Source organism: Lepidochelys kempii, chromosome 22 (assembly GCF_965140265.1).
Source record: "Lepidochelys kempii isolate rLepKem1 chromosome 22, rLepKem1.hap2, whole genome shotgun sequence".
Taxonomy (NCBI): Eukaryota; Metazoa; Chordata; order Testudines; family Cheloniidae; genus Lepidochelys; species Lepidochelys kempii.
In genome coordinates, this window is record NC_133277.1 from 11,504,421 (window position 1) to 11,525,911 (window position 21,491).

The following is a 21,491-nucleotide window of genomic DNA, read 5'->3' on the forward strand; positions in this document are numbered from 1 at the left end:
CTGGGGGTAGACGGCATAGCTTTGCTTATTCCGTTTCGAGGCCGATACGGTGTAATCTCGAGCAGCTGTTGCGAACCAGCTCAGCAAACCTTTCTTTGTCAGCTGTGCCTACTCTCTTAAAAGGGCTGGGGCAGAAATGCAGTGCAACATCTCTTATGACATCTAAAGTAGCATTGCCTTGCACAGTCCTTTCTGCAGTATTCAGGCAGGAATGTGAGATCTTGCTCTGTACTTCTGCCCTCGTTCAGAGGGCTCTTCTTAAGGCTCCTGAGCCAAGCCGCGGGAAGCATTTTTATGTTCATTTGTATTTCCAGCCTCAGTTCTGATTTTGATTGAGACTGATTATCCTCATCCTCTTTATTAAACCCATGAGTGTGCCCCTTTCTTCCATCACCCGCCCCCCGCGCCCCATAGGAATGCAATGGTCGCAATGACGGGGAGGTGGGGAAAATGTGGGAATCCGAAGCAGCAGCATCAGGAGCATCCTTAGAAGGTTACATTGACCTGTTCTGCCGCCCATTTACCACAGAGCCTAGCGTTTCCTGTGAAGGCTGCATTGCAAGTTGGAACATGTACGAGCAAAGCTTTTCTCCGAATACTGCTATGCTTATGTTATTGGCTTCCCCCACTGTAGCACATTTGTATAATTTGATTGGTAGACCAGCTTCACCGAAAGAGGAAAGAATTTATATCCCATGTCCCTCAGTTACTGAAATGAATTCCCCGAGCCAGCGGCATCAGCACCGCAGGACTAGCCAGAGCTCTAAGTGCTGCTGCAGATCAGAATAAAGTTGAGCAATCTCAGTTCATCATGGACTAGCAGGAGCAAGGGGCATTCAGGAGCCTTGTCAGAGGGAGCCTGTCCACGTTAGGGGACAGAAGGGGACAATATGGGACTAATCTCCCAGGGACATCTTTGTCTAAGCTGAAGACACTGATTTTCTTCTTGATGTTAGAGAGAGGCTGAAAGTATAGTCACATCATTGCTGTTGGGACATAGGATAGGGCGGTGACCATAACCAAAATACAAACGTTCAGTGCTTTATTTGTGTTGCTGTAAGAAAAAAATCTGTTTGTTTTTACAGGTTGCAGTGGCGATAAAGGCAATTACATTTACAGTGTTGTCCGCAGATATCATAAAAGTAAGTACCCAGTTCAGAGTTACATTGTATTTCAATATGGGGAGAAGTTTAGATTCTACTTACCAAAGAACAATACACTTAAGCAGGAGATGTGCTCAACTCCCATGGACTTTCAATGGGAGTTAGGTGTGTGACCAATTTTAGGAGCTTTTGAAAATCCCACTAGGTTCCTATCTGCATCTTTAGGTGCCTAAAGACCTTTGTAAAACTGGCCCTCAGTCTCATTGACTTTCCATAGATCTTAAACTCTTAAGTGCTTAAGTCATTTTTGAAGATGGGATTTAAGCTTCCCTAAGCCACATAGGTGATTTTCATGATTTTGCCTATCTGCTTTAAAATAACAAATTGAATGTAACACCGGTTTTGGCTGCTGTTAATGGCTTCTATATTCAAAAAGGAGTTTGACAGAATAGTCAATAGCACAGCAGTATAAACTAGGTACTGAAAACTAGAGCTCCAAAATTCAGGTTCCGATCTGTATTGCCAGAACCTGCAAAGTTCAGGAGTGTTTGGGATCCAGGATTATAGTTTGGCCCGTTATAGCGGAGAAAAATAGTTGTGACATTTATTTCTGCCTCCACTTTGGAAATCTGAACCCCCACAAAGTTCAGGGCTCTGGGGCTTTGGTTTAGCCATTGTAGAGGTAGGAACCCACTGCAAAATTTGGGACTAAATTCAATGCTGATGTTGTCCCTCTGTATCTAAAAGTTTGCAGGTATCTGAATCTGGGACTTTGATCTGGGCCATGTCCCTAGCAGAAAATGAGTGGTGAAATATCCTGCATTGACACGTAAAGACTCTGAAAGAACAGGTGTCTTTGCTGAACTCCTTCCCTCGTGCTCTCAGGGTTCAGGTGGTTGAATAAATGAGTATTGTGTTCACCAGGCAGCAGGGTTTAGGGTTGTTCTCAAGTCCTTTGTTTGTGTGTATGTGAAGCCATCAATGCATCATTCCTTCTGCTTCAGCTGTTTGCGACTCCCATCTTCTCTATTGATTTTGCGCAGAACATAGTGCCCTGGAAGGTGTGACCTGTACCTCTGGCTAATTTATTTCTGTCATGCTTGTAGGATTTGGGGAGTGGGGCAGTGGGGAAGGGGACAATTAATTCAAGATGTGGAATATAAATCCAAGCTCTGAAACCCTCACAGACTTTCCAGTATCTCAAAGTGCCCCCTACCATCCCCAAATTCCTTAGTTTGTATTCTGTAGGGTTTGGGTTGAAAAGGGAAATCAAATTCATAGAACTAATAAGGCAGATCACTCTGGGATAAACTCTTCTTGGTGACGTTTGTGTGGGCTAATATTTATTCAAAGTTTGCTAGATTTCAAAACCATTTTTTAAACTGTCTAGTTTATGGGCTTGAACCAAAAGCCCGGATCTGAACTCCCTAAAGCTTGCTTTAATCTGAGCATCGCTACTTGAACTCATCGGTATTTATTTCATGGAGTGTGGAGGAGTTGGATTTTATTTGGTGCTGAAAATTCACTTTGGCTTAGAGTGGTGGTGGTTGAAAGATATGCAGTTGTTTTTATTTTAATATTGTAATTAGGATTATTCATGCCATGGGCACAAATGTTAATCTTCTCTGTCCTGGCTTTCTTTTGTTTATAATCAATGAAATGACATTTGCGTTAGATATGTGAGTAAAAGCCAATGCTCCAAGTTTATAAATATTTATGGGCAGATTCTGTCCCCCTTGCTTACGTTGACTAGTGACTTTCTCTCTGAGTAGTCCCTTTGAAATAATGGCCCTTGCTCTCAGATGTAGTGCTGAATACCGCGACTTAGTCCCAGTGAGTTCCCTCAACTTTGCAAAAGAGCAGTGAACTTTTTGGCTCTGATTGAAATCATGTGACATTCATGGCAGTGTGTCATGATTTCAGCAGGCAACTGGGTGGAACTCAGCAATTTAGAGTAAGTTTTGCTTGGAGATTCTGAGTTGACTCGAACCCAGAATGCCAATAGAGGCCCCGTGAGTTTAAGAGTTAAAGTCAAAGAGAAAAGGAGTACTTGTGGCACCTTTGAGACTAACCAATTTATTTGAGCATAAGCTTTCGTGAGCTACAGCTCGCTTCATCGGATGCATACTGTGGAAAGTGTAGAAGATCTTTTATACACACAAAGCATGAAAAAATACCTCCCCCCCCACCCCTCTCTCCTGCTGGTGTGTGTAAAAGATCTTCTACACTTTCCACAGTATGCATCTGATGAAGTAAGCTGTAGCTCACGAAAGCTTATGCTCAAATAAATTGGTTAGTCTCTAAGGTGCCACAAGTACTCCTTTTCTTTTTGCGAATACAGACTAACACGGCTGTTACTCTGAAAGTCAAAGAGTGAGCTCCATGTGAAGCAAAAGTGCTGCCTATCCGACAGCTTTAGGGACCAGTCCTGAGAACATTTGCTACCAGGCTTGGACCTTACTGCTGTGAGTTATTCCTGTGATGCCACCAATGGAGTTAAGTTTTCGATTAGATACAAAGTGATCCAGAGTTCAGGGTTGTTTGGATCCAGGGGTTTGTTTGGGCACCACAATGCAAAGTTCTAAGCTGGCCCATGATTGCTGAAAGCTCAGTGAAGCTTTCAGCAAACCTGGCATGGGGATTAGGTTTGTAATACAAGACAAAACCAGGTGACCGTCACTTGGCTTGGGGTTCCAATGAACCCATTTCACACGGTCACATATATTTTGTTGCAAACATCTCTCACGATAAACTATCCTGTGCATTTCCAAAGAGCCTTTTGCTGTAAGACCTACACCTGAGTGGGAAGCATGAATTTTGGGGAGAATTTTGAAGGCAAAGATGGACATTTGATGCAAGGTAAGATGGCTGTTCCTGGCGTATGGGGACAAAAACAGACTCTTAGAATAGCACAGGTCTGTCTCACTGTAGTTCTCTGCCTGCCTTGTGGCAAACATGACGTACAGATACAAACTCTGTCAACACACGTAAGTTATGAGTCATATCACTAAGTGGCTAGGACCAGGCATCCAAGTGGATAGGCTCCCAGTATCTCAGTATTTGTGTTCTGGGTTCCCCCTCCTCCCCCCGCCCCCGGTCACTGTTTAGGACCTAGTTAAAGTTGGTCTTCTCACGGTATTGCCATCAGCCAGGAACGGAGGGAGGGAGAGAGTGTGACCCTGAAAAGAAAAGGTCTTTTGGTTCATCAGTGACTCCTTGGGTCACTACAAAGCCCATGAGAAAGATAAACACACATACTTTAAATGAAAAATACTAAAACCCATGCGTGTCACTTTGTACAGCGTCTTGGGGCCAGATTCTTCTCTCCCTTGCATCGGTTCTGGATTGGTTTAATTCTCTCTTGACTGGAGTTACTCCTTGTTTACACCAGTATAACTGAGAGCAAATTCAAATTCACATTTTTCACTTAAAACGGTTGGAGAAGAGCTGCCCAAGGTTTTTCTCTCCATCAAAATATCAGTGCAGACTTTTACTGAAATTTTAAAAAATATAAAACATTGCGGGGGCAGGAGGAATAGGAGGAACTTCAGGGAAATTTTATTTTAAAAACAATTCCCAATTTTATTCCCCCTCTCAAAATCTGAAATTTCATTGAGAAGACATCAGAATTCAGAAAATTTTGGCCAGTTTTAATTGTTATTATTTTTCAGCACTCCAGAGTGTGTTAAGCCGTTTGCCGAAACAAATGAATGGCTTCACTAAGGGCTTAATCCAATGTTCACTGAAGTCAAGGGAAAGAGTCCCAGTGACTTCAGTGGGAGCTAGAACAGGCCATAAATTAGGACTGTTCTCTTTAAACGGTTATATTTGAAAGACTTGGTCTTGACAGTCCATATAGGGCAGTAAAGGCCCCTATACATGAGAGATTACTATTAATGTATTTAGTTGGGTTGCAGTTACACCCAGTACAGACACCAACTGGGGATCGGGATTCCATTGTGCTAAACACAGAAGAAAAAGGCGGTGACTTCCCAAGGAGCATACACAACTTCCATTTGTTGTTGCCTCAATCTAAGCCATATGATAATACTGTCTAGCTCTTTTATAGCACTTTTCATTAGTAGTTCTCAAAGCACTTTATAGAGGGAAATAAGTAGATGGGGAAACTGAGATACAGAGCAGGGACATGACTTGCCCAGAGTCACTCAGCAGGCTAGTGGCAGGGCTGGGAACTGTCTCCTGAATACATTGTGGTTCTTGCTTCTCTAGGGTATACATGTGCGGTGCATCCAATTATTACTGTGATGGGTGTCATACTAAAGTGTATAATTATTAAATATTCTCATTTGCAGCATTTACTCAGCTCTTTTTTGTTTTCGGTGTGTGCGCTTTATATGCAACTTGGTAATTCTTATGTACCATTCTCTTTGCAAACCCAGGCTTAGGCCAAACGTTGTGAAATGCATCTGGTTTTACTGTACAGCGTGTACTGTAATAGAATATGATCATTCCCCATTGCGAACAAGTTGTGCTGCTTTTGGGGATGAGCTTCTTAGCAGCCTCAATAAGGCTTTTCACTGCTATAACAACAGCTGTGATTCTTGATTTTAGTCGCCATTCGTGTCAACAATGGTAGTGTACACAGTGCAGCAATCTCGCATTTGGTTGTGCTCTCTCCCTTTCCTCACCACAGGCATAACACAATGCTTGCAATGAACATAGATGCCTTGGATTACAGCAGCCTGAATCACAGATTATATAAAAGAGGTTGGGAGCGGGGGGCTGGAGCCTGATGATGATTATGTTTACATGCCCTAGCGTAGATTGAGGTCTCAGTGTGCTGGGTGCTGTACACAGATACATAAGAGAAAGTCCCTGCCCTGAAAAACTCAAACCCTAAATAGACAAGAAAGTCAAAGGATGGAAGAGAGGAAATATTATTATTCCCATTTTGCAGAGGGGGAACAGCGGCACAGAGATTAAGTGAGTTGCCCATGTCATATAGGAAGTCTGTGTCAGAGTCAAGAATCTCCTGAGTTCTAGTCCAGTGCATTGTCCACAAGATCAGCCTTTCTCTCAACCTACCCTGATCCAGCCTAAGTTCAGGCTCTGCTGCGTGGGAGCTTGCTAAACCATTTTATTGAACTCTCATGAATTCTGTATATATGATTGTCCATCTTCTTTCTGAGCGAATAGTGACTAGACCACAGTGAACCCTGCCAAGGTATTGTGGGTCACTGTGCTGCAGGAGTTCTCCTCTTTTGAATGGGACATAAAACCAAGGTCCTGTTAAAAATCTTAGCTGTTAACTACAGTGTCTGAGTCAAATTCCAGTTTGGCTATTTACTGTCTGCCTGCCTAAATTCCACCTGTGTTTTCATCTGAAAATGGCATTTTCCACTTCCTATCCTAAATTGATATTCATGTATCAAGTTGTAGTCTTGATGTAGCCTCATTTCAGTAATGGGGGAAGTGATTCCTAAAAAGTATGCCTTCACTAATCAAGCACTAGGAGTCTTAGAAATGCCACATATAGGTAATGCGTGTAAAGCGTGTTGAGACCTTCTGGGATGAAAGGCACTATAATAATGCAAATGATTATCATTTAATATTTTATAAACCTGAAACTTCAGCTGATTTTCTAGTGTAGATTATTTCCCTATATTAAATGTCGCTAAGAATCTAAGTCTATGAGATAGATGCTTTGCAAAATTATTTATTTTACATGAGAAAGTGTGTCATATGTTTCACAGATGTACAAATCCCATATGTCTGTTTTGTAAGGCTGGTTATGAAATGCATTAATTTATGACTCTGAGGACTCGGAGACAGGGAGGAATTGGGCTGCCCACAGAATAGGGTGGATCTCACTATTTATTTGTGTTTGGTTTCAGCCAATATGTTAAAGATAATTTGCTAGATCCTCTACTAGGGTAAATAAGTGGAGCTCCATTGATGTCAGCGACTTATACCAGTTCAGGATCGCCCAATAATCTAGCCAATCAAACATTAGACATTAGGATTGTTTTGAAATAATGTATTTTTTTAATCAAAGATTGTACATGGTTTAAAGCTTCTTTTGAATGTCAGAATTGTAGATGTTTTGACAATACAGCCCCTTCGACATATTGTATTATTTCAGTTTGGATAAATTATATTAAATCACTGCAGCTTGTTCTACAGATATGCATGTAAGTGACTTTACTCACATGAGTAATCCAATGGGGCTACTTCTTATTATATCATAGAAATGCCTGTATCTGGACCCCATCAAGATTTCTGTTGTGGTAGGTGCTGTGCATACGCAGTGTAAAACCTTCACTGCCCTGAAGAGCTCACCATCGGAATGGACAAGACAGACAAAGGGAATGTTATCCCCAGGTTTAGAGATGGGAAACTGAGGCACAAGCATTAAATGACTTGTCCAAGGTCCCACATTGCCAACTTTGCTGATTGTATCATGGGTCTTGCAATATTTGGGGTTTTTCTTGAAGTCCCAACTCTTGGAGTTCCGCATGTGATAACTTTAGCATTCGTTCACAAACAAATTCTAACCTTTGTGGTTGTGCAGAAAATCTTTGAAAATGTGAACCCAGAAGGCTCAAACTCCCACCCCACCCCCTCAAAAGTAAGAACTCAGATTTATGATGTTTAAAATATCATTATTTTTAAGCTAATCTCTTGATTTCTAGGGGCCTGACTCATGGGTTGGCAAGGCTGAAAGGTCATATGGTAAGATTATGGCAGAGCTGGGAATTAAACGCTGATCTTCAGAGTAGCCAGCAGAGTGCCTCAACCCCATGACTGTCCTTCCTCACTGCTTACATGAATAAAGTTGCTCTCATATGTAAGTTGTCTGTAGGGACAGGTCCAGGGTTCAGAATTGGGTTACATCACAGGGAGAAGTTGCGGGGCTACTGCCAAAGAGTCCACAAAGTCCACTAGGGACTTTCTTAGATTCATAGATAGTAAAGTCAGAAGGGACCATTATGATCATCTAGTCTGACCTCCTGCACAACGCAGGCCACAGAATCTCACCCACCCACTCCTGCGAGAAACCTCACCTATGTCTGAGCTATTGAAGTCCTCAAATCGTGGTTTAAAGACTTCAAGGAGCAGAGAAACCTCCAGCAAGTGACCCGTGCCCCATGCTACAGATTATTGATTTTTACATGGATGGTGCCCACCTACTACAGGGATGAGCAACAAAATAAAATCTTAAAATAGAGGTTGGAGCTCGGGACTAGGAAACACTCAGGGCACCTGGGTTTTATGTCCAGCAGTGCCACTGACTTGCTGTGCTTCCTTGAGGGGCAAGTCATTTAACAGCTGTGTGTGTGTGTCTCGTTTTCCTCCTTTGTCAAATGAGAACGACACTTGGTTGGCCTGTCAGCACTATCTTTATACGGATGCTTTTACATGCTTGGTTGAAGCGGGAGAACTAACGTGTACAAGGCAAAAGGAAAAAAGTAGGTGAGCCTGTCTGGGCTTGTCAGACTTATACCGTGTCAGCGAACTCAGTGAGACAAGAAAGCGGAGAGCAACAGATCAAAAGAATGCGTTAAAATGAAAGGCAAACCGACTCAGTTAAATTTACAAAGCAGCAAGTGGGGAGTCGCACAAAGAGACCCTGCTCACAAGCAGCCTGCTCCGACAGCCCTGTTGTTCCAGCACGTGTGGGAATGTTCCCCATAATTACGCATACCGTGCTGAGCTGATCAGTGACTCCTCTCCAGCCCAGGGGAATTCCTGCAGGTAGCACTTTGTCCTGTGGTTCCAATCAGATCTCGCAAGCTAAGCAAGGTGGCATTGGCTCAACAGGTGGATAAGGGGTCCTCCAGGTGATGAATGGCTTTTTATTGGTAATTCAGAAAGCAGCACTGTTCTCTGTGAGTCGGTTTGGATCTGGAGCCCCAAACTGATGCTTGGTGGAGTATAGGTATTTCAGGAACTACACTGCAGCTCAGGTTCTTACAGTCTGCTGACTTAGACACTTAGACACCCCCTTCAATTTCAGGTGGCCATAGGACAATTCTTTACTTCTGGCACCAGGCTGTTGTGCAGCATTGCTGAGTGATGTTCAACAGCGGCTGTGTGTTGCAGTGATGGTTGCGTTTCTCTGTATGTTCCTTAGCTTCTTCACAGAGACGTTGAGAGGGTTAACTACTGCGTAAGTGGGGGAGATCCTGCTGAGAATGGTGCCAAAGCAGTGCAAAGTAGTAGTATGTAGAAAAAGCATATAGACGACTCGGTTAGAACAAAGGTTCAGTTTTAGAGGGATATACCTGTTAATTCCCTAGAATGGTGACTGCATGCCACGCTGTACCATTACTCTGATTTTACAGATGGGAAAAACTGAGGTACAAAGGGGTGACTTGTCTTCAGTCATGTAGTCAGTGACAGTTGGGAATGGAATCCAGGCACCCTGACTCCCCATTCCCTTTGCATCTGAAGAAGTGGGTTTTTTACCCACAAAAGCTTATACCCAAATAAATCTGTTAATTTTTAAGGTGCCACCAGACTCCACGTTGTTTTCGTCCCCTTTTCTAACTATTAGACATGCTGCCTCCTTAATCGGAGATGGTATAGTCCACATCAGGGCTACTAAGTCCCTGCTACACGACTAATATAGTTTTAATGTGTAACGTAGATCCCTACTTATATAGTCACATAGCCTCTTTTCTTTTTTTTTTCTTTTTTCTTTTCTAACCACTTCTATAAAACGTGTTGCTGTTTCCATGACTCAGTGACAAATGGCTCCAAGCTTGCAAGTGTTCTGGCAATTTTAGCTGGATAGCTATCACACTTATTTCAGGAGATTCACTGTCGTGTGCTAGCATGCAAGATGGGTTAATAATAATAATAATTAATAATAGCAGTTAATGCTTCTGACAGTTTTAGGCACCTTTTGACTTTTTTATTCAGGCCAGGAACTGTCTGTTGCTTGGTGTTTTGTGCAGTGTCTAGCATAATGGGGCCCCTTTCTTGGGTGGTCCCTAGGCATGACCATAATAAATATGATTAATAATAAAAATAGATAATCAGGTGTGGGCTCCTCAGGCTTTTATTTGGTGGGGGAGGGAGCAGAAAAAATTACTTTCACTTATTCACCTCTTGCCCTAGCTTTCTACAGCTAAGCACCCACAGGTTTTTATTTCCACTGTGCCACTGGCTTGAGGCATTCGTAGCCTGATTCACCACGGGCTGGGACATTGTGTCCTCATCTGCAGCCATGCAAATTGGGTGTAAAATGCACTGGATCATAACGGGATCTTTTGCCCAGGTGTAAGTGATGACACTGGAATGGAGACTCAGGCCCTATAGATTCACTACAGTCTAAAGTGTATGCCTTGTTAATCTTCTGCTACAGTATATCTGAGTATATGCCCTTGGAAAAGACAGGGTGTTGTTATCCTTGCTTTTCTGCCTGTTCCTTGCACAGATACATTAGTGTGGTATGTCCTCTACATTGTTTGTGCTTGGAATTAACTCACCAGAAGTTTTGAGTTATGAACGGTCAATATTATTATGATTGTTACTTGTATTTATTTGTGTTGCGATTGCACCTAGGAGCCCTAGTCATTGACAAGGACCCCATTGTGATAACACAGAACAAAAAGAGGGTCTCTGTCTCAAAGAGTTTACAATCTGTGCTTTACATTGCTACAAAACCTTTTGTCCAAGGATCTCAGCTATCCAATATCACATCAGTGGGGCAGGTACATAGCCTCATTTTACAGATAAGGCAGGAGACGTTGAAGGATTTGCTCATGTCAACAGCAAAGCTGATATTAGGAACCAGGAGTCTGGACTCTCAGTTCTTTTTCTAGCTATTATAAATAGCAGCTTTAGAACAGGAAACTTCGGAAGAAGATTATTACTAACGATTATCATAACAAATGGCTACAGGACGATAAAGATGATGTGGCACTTAACACAAAATAGGCTGTTAAAGGGCAGCTAGTAACTCAGGTTTCAGAAATAAGTACAAACATTATACATATTGGAGAAGATAATAATTTGGCTTGTAACTCAGTAGTTACTAAGTCCTTAGTACCTACTGCACAAAGGAAAATTGGAGTTAAAATGTGAAACACTCCCTGCATCTTTTCTATGATTATATCCATTAAAATATCTGTAATTGGTTGAATGTTAGTGATGCCATAAAATAGATGAAATCTTGAGCGATTACTGTCTTTTGTTCATTTTCAAGGTTCTCTGATTGTACTGTATGTGTTGCTCCTCCATTTCAGTTTGTATGTTATGCCATCACCACTTGAACAGTCTAGTTAGAGTTTGGCTTAAAAGACCTCTCTCTCCCATGTAAACCAATTAACAGCTACTTTCCATTTTACCAGTGGTGCCTAAACTGTAGGGAAGACTGGCCTCTAGCCAATTCATTAAAGACTCCAGGATAATAATTTGCTGTCTAATGAACAGTCTGGCTTTAAGCTTCTCTGTTCAACTATGATGGTGCTTCTGAAGTTGACGGGTATTTATAAGGCAATGAGGAAAGGTCATTTGTTGGACATTAGCTTCATCGACTGGTCCAAAGAACCTTCTGTTCATTCACCTCTATGCTCCTAAGGCAGAATAGGCAAAAGCAACTGTCAAGAGGAAAAATTAAGTTTATTCTCTCATATTTGCTTAAAAATTTGCAATCAATCAGTGCTGGATGTACATTTTTCTTTGTTACCTGCAAGTCTTGGTCTGCCCGGTATTAAATATATAATATATTTGTTATGCATTACAGTAAATGAAATTGGGGGCCTTATTGTTCCAGGCTTTTTAAACATACATAGGAAGAGACACTCCCTGCCCAAAGAGCTTACAGTGTAGATAGACAGGACAGACAAAGGATGTGAGAAAGGTTTAGTACCCTCATTTTACCAAGGGGAATTGAGGCACAGAGAGATTTAGTGACTTGCCCAAGGTCACACACTGGGTCTGTGGCAGTTAGTAATTGAACCCGGATCTCCTGAGTCCCAATCCAGTGCCTTAAACATAAGACCATCTTAATTCTTTGTCATTGGGTCTTTTGTAAGTATAACAAGAGATGTAATTTGTACAGAATGCATTATTTGATAACAGTACCTCTTCACGTATTTGCTATGGTCTATTGAACAAACAGAAAAGACAGAATATGCTCCCTTTTTTTGGTTGTTTGCATTTCACACATTAATACATTCAGCTTCACGGGTGTGTTGTGTAAGTATTTATTATTGCTGTTTTTAAATGGGGAAATTGAGGCAGTGAGTGGGTGCACTGACCAATGTCACCTGGAACACTAATGATAGATCCTGAATTGGAACCCATGACCTGACCTAAATCCCAGTTAGCTGCAGACTATCTTTCCTCCCAGCTGGAGTAACATTTTTATTACCCGATTTATTCCTTACTTTATCCTTGTGCCCCTTTAACAGCGAGTGCAAGATTGCCCATTTTTCCTGGCATTGGAACACAATGAGGTCAAAACTCTTGTCATGAGGGAGGGCTACAGTACAGAAATTGGTACTGCCAATGCCCCAGACCATATTTTCAAATTCTTAAATAAATTGTGACATTTACTTTTCCTTTAGCTTTAAATTATTTTGTACTGAAGCCACTGTCTGGAATTGCAGGTCAGATGGTGCGTGCTCCACTCTCCTGATGCCCGAGGAAAATAAAGTGAAGCCAAGAGGGACTTTCACTTATCTTAGGCCATGTTATTAGGGGATGACTCGCGTCTTCCAGCACTAAGCAGAGATGGGTTCAAGTCACTTAATTCTGGATCTGAATCTGCATTGTAAATTTATTTTTGCTGCTTAAAATAAAAAAAAAAATACAATTATCGAAAACAAATTTCCACTGAAAATTTCCTACCTGCTGGTGTCTTTGTGAGCCTATAGGAGGAGGGGAAGACAGGATTGTTCTGTGTTTGTACAGCGCCTAGCAGAATGGGAGATGGGGCTCTGGGTCTGTGATTAAGGTTGCTAGGTGCTACAATAATACAAATAGTGGATAATAATAATTAGTAGTGACCCCCATGGGGGGGATACAGTATTCCCTATACCTAGAGCAGAAGCATTTATACAAACACAGAGTCACCCTTGATAACTGTGTTCCCATGCCTGTTGGTTTGGTAGATGTCAGATCCTGAGTTATTCTCTATCTCCCTTTAGAAACTCGTATTGCATGAGGAACAATCTTACCACCTAAGGTTGCCTGTATTGGTTCAGTTGGGTGCCTTCCTCCTTGTCCTGGTCCCACAGGCTCCTGGTTGTGTCTGGGCACAGAGAGGAGAATCAGGTACTTGGCTGTTTCTCCTATTTTCTTTTCACCCTGTCTTCCCCTCCTCTGCCCACAAGGAGTGTAGGCTCTCCCCAACCCTCACTGCTAGAGAGTGACTAGTGCAGGAATATAACTTTGCCCAGTGCAACAGAGAGAATCAAAGTTTGGAGGAGTTCACTGCTACTCTGTCTCTCCACGTTGTTTGTATCTGCAGATTGGAGGATGCTGCTTCCTGAGGGTAGGAGTATTGGGACAGTATCTGACTTCTCCAGCTCCCAGAGAACCAGCAGAGACGGGAGCGATGTGCCAGAGTGGGCCATAAAATGGACATAAATATTTCCCACTGTAGAAAAGAAGAGACTGCACCTGAGACAAAGAGCTTTCAGACTGGTGACGCTAAGTGTCTGAATTGCTGGAAGCTGCGTTGAGCACTTTGTTAGGAGAGGACTGAAGACAAGTGTGCACCCCTGCTATGACTTAGCTGACTGATATTTAAAATGTATGCCTTTTAAGCAGAGAAGCACATAGAAGCCCCTCTTAAAAATGAAGGACCAAAACCAAATCTGTGCATATTCTCTAACAGGTGGCTGGTCAAAACAAATCTGTCAAGTGCAAGAAGTGGCTTCTGGAGGATCAACCATTTCCTGTCTTTCTTTCCTGGTCTCTCTGTCACTCAGTTGCACCCTCAGTTTTCATTCTTTTTTATCTGAAAGCTTTAAAAGCCAGGGAGGAAATGGAACCATTTAGAGGTTTCAAAGCCCAGGAGTTATGGGATGAAATTGAGCAAAAGAAAAATTAAAATGAATAATAATACTAGATCTTTTACATAGTGCTTTTTATCAGTAGATCTCAAGGCACTTTACAAAAGAGGTCAGCATCATAATACCCATTTTACAGATGGAGAAACTGAGGCATAAAGCAGGAAAGTGACTTGCCAAAGTGACCAAGAAGATCTGGGGCAGACTCAGGAATTGAGCACAGATCTTCTGCATTTTAGACCAGTGCCCTAGCCGCTGGGCCACACGGCCTGCTCTATAGCAGGAAATTTTTCCTAAAGAGGGAGATCCATTAAACTGTGGAATTGTTTCCCATAAGAATGTGGTGAAAAACTTATCATGTGAGTCACTGAAAAGCATACTTGAGGATCTCTTGTAAGGAAATTGAGCCCTGCTCTAAAGCCCATTGAAGTCCATGGGATTCTTTCCATTGATTTCCATGGGCTTTGGGTCGGGAATGGACGCGAGAACCCCTGGTGGGCTGTTGTCCGCCTCTCACTCCTGCAATTCTGTGATAAGCATTACATTTAATTTAGGGCATATTTAGCTGTTATAGTTCCATATGCAAAACACCCAAATGACTTTTATTTTAGATTAAGGAAAAGGGCAACAACACAAAGTACACAAGTGCAGTCTTCACGAATAGGGGAGCACAGCCTGAATGTCTCCTACTGTACAGCTGCATAGAAAATGGCTGCTGAGCTCTACCACCTGGGAGAATTCTTGGAAACTTAAAGACTCATTTCCCAGAAAACAAAAGGCTGCGGCCTCAGAACTATGTACACCAAGGTAGCCCCGTGGACTTAGCACAGCTCCACGCTTCTCAGTGTTTCTGTTGCATTGGACAGCCACCACCAGAAATTGAACAATTCGTAAAAATGGGACCATCCATCTATCAGATCTTGTCCTGCCGTTGGTGGTCAGCATTTTGCCTTTAGGCTGTTACAGTTTACCAGAACTTGTTCCATATTGCCATTTGATCCTGGGAGAAAGGGAAAAATCTGGTCAGTAAGGTTCTCATTAACCAAAAAAGCTGCAACATGCTGGAGTCATTAGTACTTTGTTGATTGAGTTAACCATGCAAGGCAGACTGCAATTGATCATCTGCATTCTCACTAAATATGCCACGGTTAAGGGAAGTTTGATATAAAACAGTTTGGATGATATTAAGAACCCTGGATTTAGCCAAGATCATCAGTTTCAAAACTGCCATTTGGCTTTAAACTAAAAATAAAGATTGTATTCATGCTAGAGGTGGGACCAAAGTGCAAAGCTGAATGTTAGATCTGAGCTCTCGTTTTGGCTCACTGTGGAAATATGGTGCTGAATCCAAGTCTAAACATTTTTAACATTTGGAGGTCTTTGGATACAAGGTATTGCCTGCTTTATTTAAAGATAATAAGCAAAAGTAAATACAAACCACCAGGTTCAGTTTAATGTTGTTATTTGTAACATAGACAAGATTCAGAGTAGCAGCCATGTTAGTCTGTATTCGCAAAAAGAACAGGAGTACTTGTGGCACCTTAGAGACTCACAAATTTATTTGAGCATGAGCTTTCGTGAGCTACAGCTCACTTCATCGATGAAGTGATGCATCCAATGAAGTGAGCTGAAGCTCATGAAAGCTTATGCTTAAATAAATTTGTGAGTCTCTAAGGTGCCACAAGTACTCCTTTTCTCTATAGACAAGATGTTCACCAAAGTTACATATATGGTATAATTTCTGGCTCAGAAAACGGGTGAACAGGAGTTGCTGAATGGTTGTACCTTGGAAATACATCATGATCACTTTAAACATTGTCTTTAACTTTTGAAATGCTGAAGATTACATCTTGAGGGAATTTGTTAAAGCCTTTGAAGTATTTTTATGTTATACCCCTATGGCAGAAGACGGTACAGATCAAGAAAGCACTGAGTAGATTTATTCACAGAAAATACTTTCAAATTATTCAGATCTATGGGGCATACATTCTTCATTTGTAGCCCGGTGTGTCTCAGAAACCTTCCCAAGAAATGGAGTTACAGAATTTTAAAATGAACTTCTGTGTGCCATACTTTTGCCTTTTCAGATGTAATGCAGTATATACTGTGTGGTAAATTGGAGGGCATTCAGAGAAAAGCAACAAAAATAAGGGACGGTAGGAACTCACACAGAAAAATTAAAAGTACTGCAAATTTATGGCTTCATGATGCATTGACTACTGCAAGTCAATGGACTTTTCCTGAGCAAAGAATTCAAAATTCCTGGCCTTGTTTACACCTAGGGATTTTTATTTAAAGTAGACTTTTAGGCCGAGATCTTCGACTGGTGTAACTTGCCATAGCACCATTGAAGCCAATGAAGAAGTTGACAGGTTACATCAGGTGAGGATGTGGCCCTTAGCCTTTTTTTAACTGGTAGGAGCAAAAAATGGCAGCTCTAGTTTAGATAGGGAACCTGTGTCTTTAGCCTCGAGATGTCTAGACCTTCTCTGAGCAAGGTTGGAATCCATGATGGTTAAAATCCAGAAGGCTACCTGGCATTTTGTCTACACTAGTGTTTCCACTATTGCTAATACCTGTGGACCTACAACAAAGGTAGCAAGTAGAGCCATTTGAAACATTTCAAAGTTTATACATTTCACAATATTTTTCATCTAAATCTTGATAGAAGAATTATTAAAAAAATCTGTGTGTGTGTGTGTGTTTAACCAGCTCTAGTAGCAACAGTGGAAATTTAAGGAAAAAAAGCCTAGTATAGGCATAGTCTTGTTAGGGGAGGTAACAATGTGTGTGTATTGGAAGATTGCAAATGTAATCCTCTGGTGAGTGTGTGTCTTATAGTGTCCCCCTCTGTGCCACTTCTGTTGAAGGACAGGGGTTTGGTACAGACCCAAGTAGAGAGTTTGGCTCTTTTGTTCAAGTTGTAGCAGTTCATGCTTTCAGCTTTGGAGGTCCCCAGTTCCATCCCTAGTGTGTTGGCCAAGATGGCAGCCATCACATAAACAGCAAGGAGGGGGAAGGAATTGTTTAGGGTCATTCAAGGGGACAGGATTAAGGTGAAACTGAGCAATTGAAAATATAGGCTTACTCTTTGGAAATTTTTCCTAAGAATGAAGTTTGTGGGGCTGTGGAATAATCTCAGGAAGGAAGTGATAGAATCTCCATTGCTCGGGACATGGTACTTTTCACAAAAGTATGGCCGTTAACTGAAGTGTCCTGGCCAACTTCCAAAGGAGCAGTTAAATTCTGGTTTCAACTGAATAAGAAATTCTTCACTCACTGTCCTAAAGTATTCTGTAGCCTTGCTCTGTGATGTTCAAAGGCTGCCTGGCACCCCAAAAGCAGCTGCATTTCAGAGATGCATGAAGCGGTCAAGGGAATACGAATCAAGTTAGGAGATTAGGATGTGGTTCCCTTTCAGTGGAAGTCACTATGTGTGTCAGTTATTGTTACTGGTTTTAGTGTTCTGACTGGACTGAGAGATTCTACTGGCTGAAAATGTCCTCCTCACAATTAGCACTAATTTGCAGTCTTATTGCCAGTTGCAGCAAAGAGGCCAGATAGTGAATGTGACTCTGGTAACTGAACTCTCCTCTCACCCTTATATGTGGTCCCTCCTCATCAGGCTTGGGACAGTGCCATGCCAGGCCCCAAACTGTCCCTTTTCTGTGGATAAACACATGAAAAATGCTGTACAATAATAAGACTGATGAGTAAAGCTTAGCCCCTCCCAACTGAATATTTGAAAGAGGCTTGGATTTTTTGGTGAGACAAACAGAGCCAGACAGGAATACTGAACATAGACGGGGGATGCCAAGGGAATCGTTTCCATAGAAACAAAAACATGGAGGATTTCAGGGCTCTCCCAGCTCTGCCTTACAAACTCGTCTGATTATCTTAATGGTCAATATCATGGATTGAAAAGATGTGGGTGACAGTGAAATGTGATCCGAATTTGCTGCAGGTGTAGAAAGCATTGCACTGAAATCTCTCTCTCATATGGGCCCTGAATGGCTCATACCCTGTGCATAATAAACCTGAGTCTGATATCATGATGGTGTAAATCAGGATTAACTCCATAGCAATCAGTGGAGTTCCATCGGTATACAACTGGGAGAGACTCCGTCCTAGTTTCTTTCATTGACGTGCAGAAAACAAGATCCTTGTCGACTTCTTTGCATCAGTCTCTCATCCATGTGGGCTGATACATATGTGCATGCATGCCTACATACATAATCTTTTGCTTGTAAATCAACAGACAATCATGTGTTTCATGAAATATTGTTATGAAACATGCCGAATAGAGGCACATACCTTCCTGTCATTGGGCTTCTGAGGCTGTCTTGGAGAACAGCCTGCGGTTGTCTTTCTTTTGTGTGTTGGGGGAGTTCTCCCCGGCTGGGCAGTTAGGGCTCCTTTAGTCTGCTCTGACCCCTTCACCAAGAAAAGGGGCTAGAGAAGAAACTGACAGGAACTTTCTGTCCTTCTGCCCAGTTTCTCTGTTTTTAGTTTCTTTGAAGTACTATTTACCCATAATATCTATGCACTAGGAAACTAGTGCTGCATGACTGACCTCATGGCATGTCTGACTTCCTATTCAGAATCAGGAAGGACTGGAAATGTCATGAGAGAATCCTGTTAATAAAAAAGAATCTAATAGTTTCTATAAACTTCCAAATTTTGTATTCTTATGGGAAACATACTCCATGCTAGAGATGAGGCCAAACCAAAAATACCAGATCTGAATGTTTCCACATTTGGATCAGGTTCCAAAGTGGAGTGGAACTTTTGTGGCTTGGACTTAGCTCTTCTCTGAACCTTTCAAGACTTGGCCATCACTGGTCATTACTCATTATTATGTGTAGTGTTGGTTTAATGGCTTCTTATGATGTTTTGTTTTAAGTAGGGCTGGGCAAACTTGTTCTGTCTGATTTTAAACCAGCATTGAACCTTGTGGGTTATAAAGTTCTAATTTCATTATAATAGTTTGTGTTCCTCTTTAGAAGAGGCTGAAGGTGGGGGAGGGAATAGAGGGAGGGGAGTCAGAACTGAAGATGGGACAAATCCTAGGAAACATTCAAATGGAAAATGGGAGTGAGTGGGAAATGAATTGACAGAGGCAGGAAGTAGAACTTTCTAATAGAAAAACATTTCATATATTGTGCAGAGGCCCCCACTTGTAGTAGTTAAGCTTTTTGAGCCGTTCTCCCACTTGTAATAGAGAACACAGGTTGTTCTATAGCTAGAAAAACATAGGGTTGTTGTTATTTATTTTTGATATATTGAATCACCCTTGAGAGAGAAAAAACATACAAGATAAGTGCTTAAATTACGGGAAGATGGTTCACACCCTCCAGACTAGCTTTGCAACCCCACAGGATTCTTGGAAAATGTCTTGAGACCCTGAAAACCGCAAGCCTCTCCCATCTCAAAGGCTTGCCTCTCAACAAGCATACATAATGCTCCTGCAGTGTTTAAAGGAAAACATCACAGCTTTGAGAAGGGTCAGCCAGAGATGATATAACTGCAAATATGAAAGGAAATCAAAGAGCTGCAGGGTTCCGCCCATGAGAGAGAAGCAGAATTAGACTCTGCTAGAGCAGCCAACACTGACACAAACTGAACAGGAAGAGATGCCTGGAGAGGAATATTTTTCCTCTAGAACTCATGTGTGTGTGAATGCACAGTTAACCCTAACCAATGCTTTGAATTTTTAAGCTTCAAAATGCCCTCCCTAATTAGCAGGGCTACTAATTAGCAGGGCTACTATTCCGGTGTTGCCAACTCTCAGGATTTTAGTGTGAAGTGAGTGATATTTGGTGGTGTTCTTAAAGCCCCAGCTCCCGGAGTCATGTGAATATATGATTAGAGCAATGGGCCCCCGATCTTGGTTGGGGCCCCTGGATGATACTCTAATACAAATAATAATGCTAGTAATAAAAGGAAAAAGTAAATGTGTCTTAATGATTGGAACCATCAAGATGTGCACACAGCTTATTTTACTATTCTTTATCTGCCCTCCCTTTTGTGTTCACTTGTGTATTGTTTCAAATTATGACAGTAACCTCTGTGGGGCATAAACTCTGTTTTCCTAGTTTTGTACAGTGCCCTGCACAATGGGGTCCTAAACCTACTGCAATACAAATAATAGTAATGAATATTTTTAGCTGTAATGTTGGTTGGCAGTGTTTCTCCAACTTTTTCCACGTGGTGATCTCCTTTTCCACACCAGAATCCACCAGAACCTCTCTCCCTGCCTTATTTAGCTGAGATCCAGGGTAAAATTTTCTAAAACACTTACGTTCCATTTTCAAAAGTGCCCAGGGACTAGATTCTGGATAATATTCAGGCACCTAAAGATGGAGACAGGCACCGGGTGCCTAATTCTCATTGATTTCAATGGGAATTAGTCACTTGGTGGAATAAGGTGCCCAGGCAATTCTTATCTGGATCTTTAGATGCCTAAATACCTTTAAAAATCTGGCCCTAAGTGACTTTCAATGAGACTTAGGCACTTAAATTTAGTTTACCCCTTCTGAATTAGCAAAATGGAAAGAGCAGATTGCAATGCCTGGCTTGAAAGCCACTGTTCAGTCTTTAATATTAACTTGCAACCCTGGCCTTCAAGCTAACCTAGTTTCCATCTGCTCATATGTAACATATCTTAGACCACTTCATGAAGTTTTTAATCTACAAACATTTTCAGTGGCTGAGCTGCCCCCTGATTCATGTCTGCAAAATATAATTGGACATCAACTCTCACTTTCCTGACCAATTTCCAATTTTTTTTTTCATTTGATTGTGTTTGGTCATCTTTTTTTTTTATTTTAAACTATGTCTAGATTTTTATATGAAATCCATTGATAGTGGTTATGTACGCCCTTTCTGTGCTATCCAATTGTTTTAATTCCAGGGAGTACTTTGAAGAGTTTAAGTGTGTATTAGATATCAACATTGATGGATCAGCCAAGCAAGGAACATTTGGAAATTCACATATTCCTTCTCTTTGACTTATGTTATTTGAAATGTAAGCCTCCTGCATGCCATTAACAATTTGAACATCTATAAACATTTCTCAGTATGTTTAGATTTTGTTTTGGACTAGTTTGAATATGTGCATGTAGTTTTTTCCTTTATCCCATCCAAAAATATTAACTGCCCATTTGGTTTGCTGTTTGCCATTTATTTCATTTGTTTTTCTTCAAAGTAATATCAGAGCAGTTTGTGTTGCATAATGTAGAGTAGCGGGAGGCGGCGTGGTCGAGCTGACTGTGCACAAGGCTGAAAGCCAGGAACTCCTGAATTTCAGTACCGCCTCTGACACTAACTTGCCGTATGGCCTTGATAAAGTCATGTAGCACTATCTCTCAGTTTCCCCAGCTGTAGAATGAGGATATTG

The 21,491-nt window shown here is 41.6% G+C and overlaps 1 long non-coding RNA gene across 1 annotated transcript in view; it reads left to right on the forward strand.

The window, feature by feature from the left end:
- The first annotated feature begins 1,020 nt into the window (after window positions 1–1,020).
- Window positions 1,021–21,491, forward strand: part of LOC140901657 (uncharacterized) — a 78,363-nt gene continuing 57,892 nt past the window's right edge. Inside the window, exon 1 of the long non-coding RNA XR_012155917.1 lies at window positions 1,021–1,142. This is a non-coding gene — a long non-coding RNA (uncharacterized lncRNA). The remainder of the gene's footprint in view (window positions 1,143–21,491) is intronic.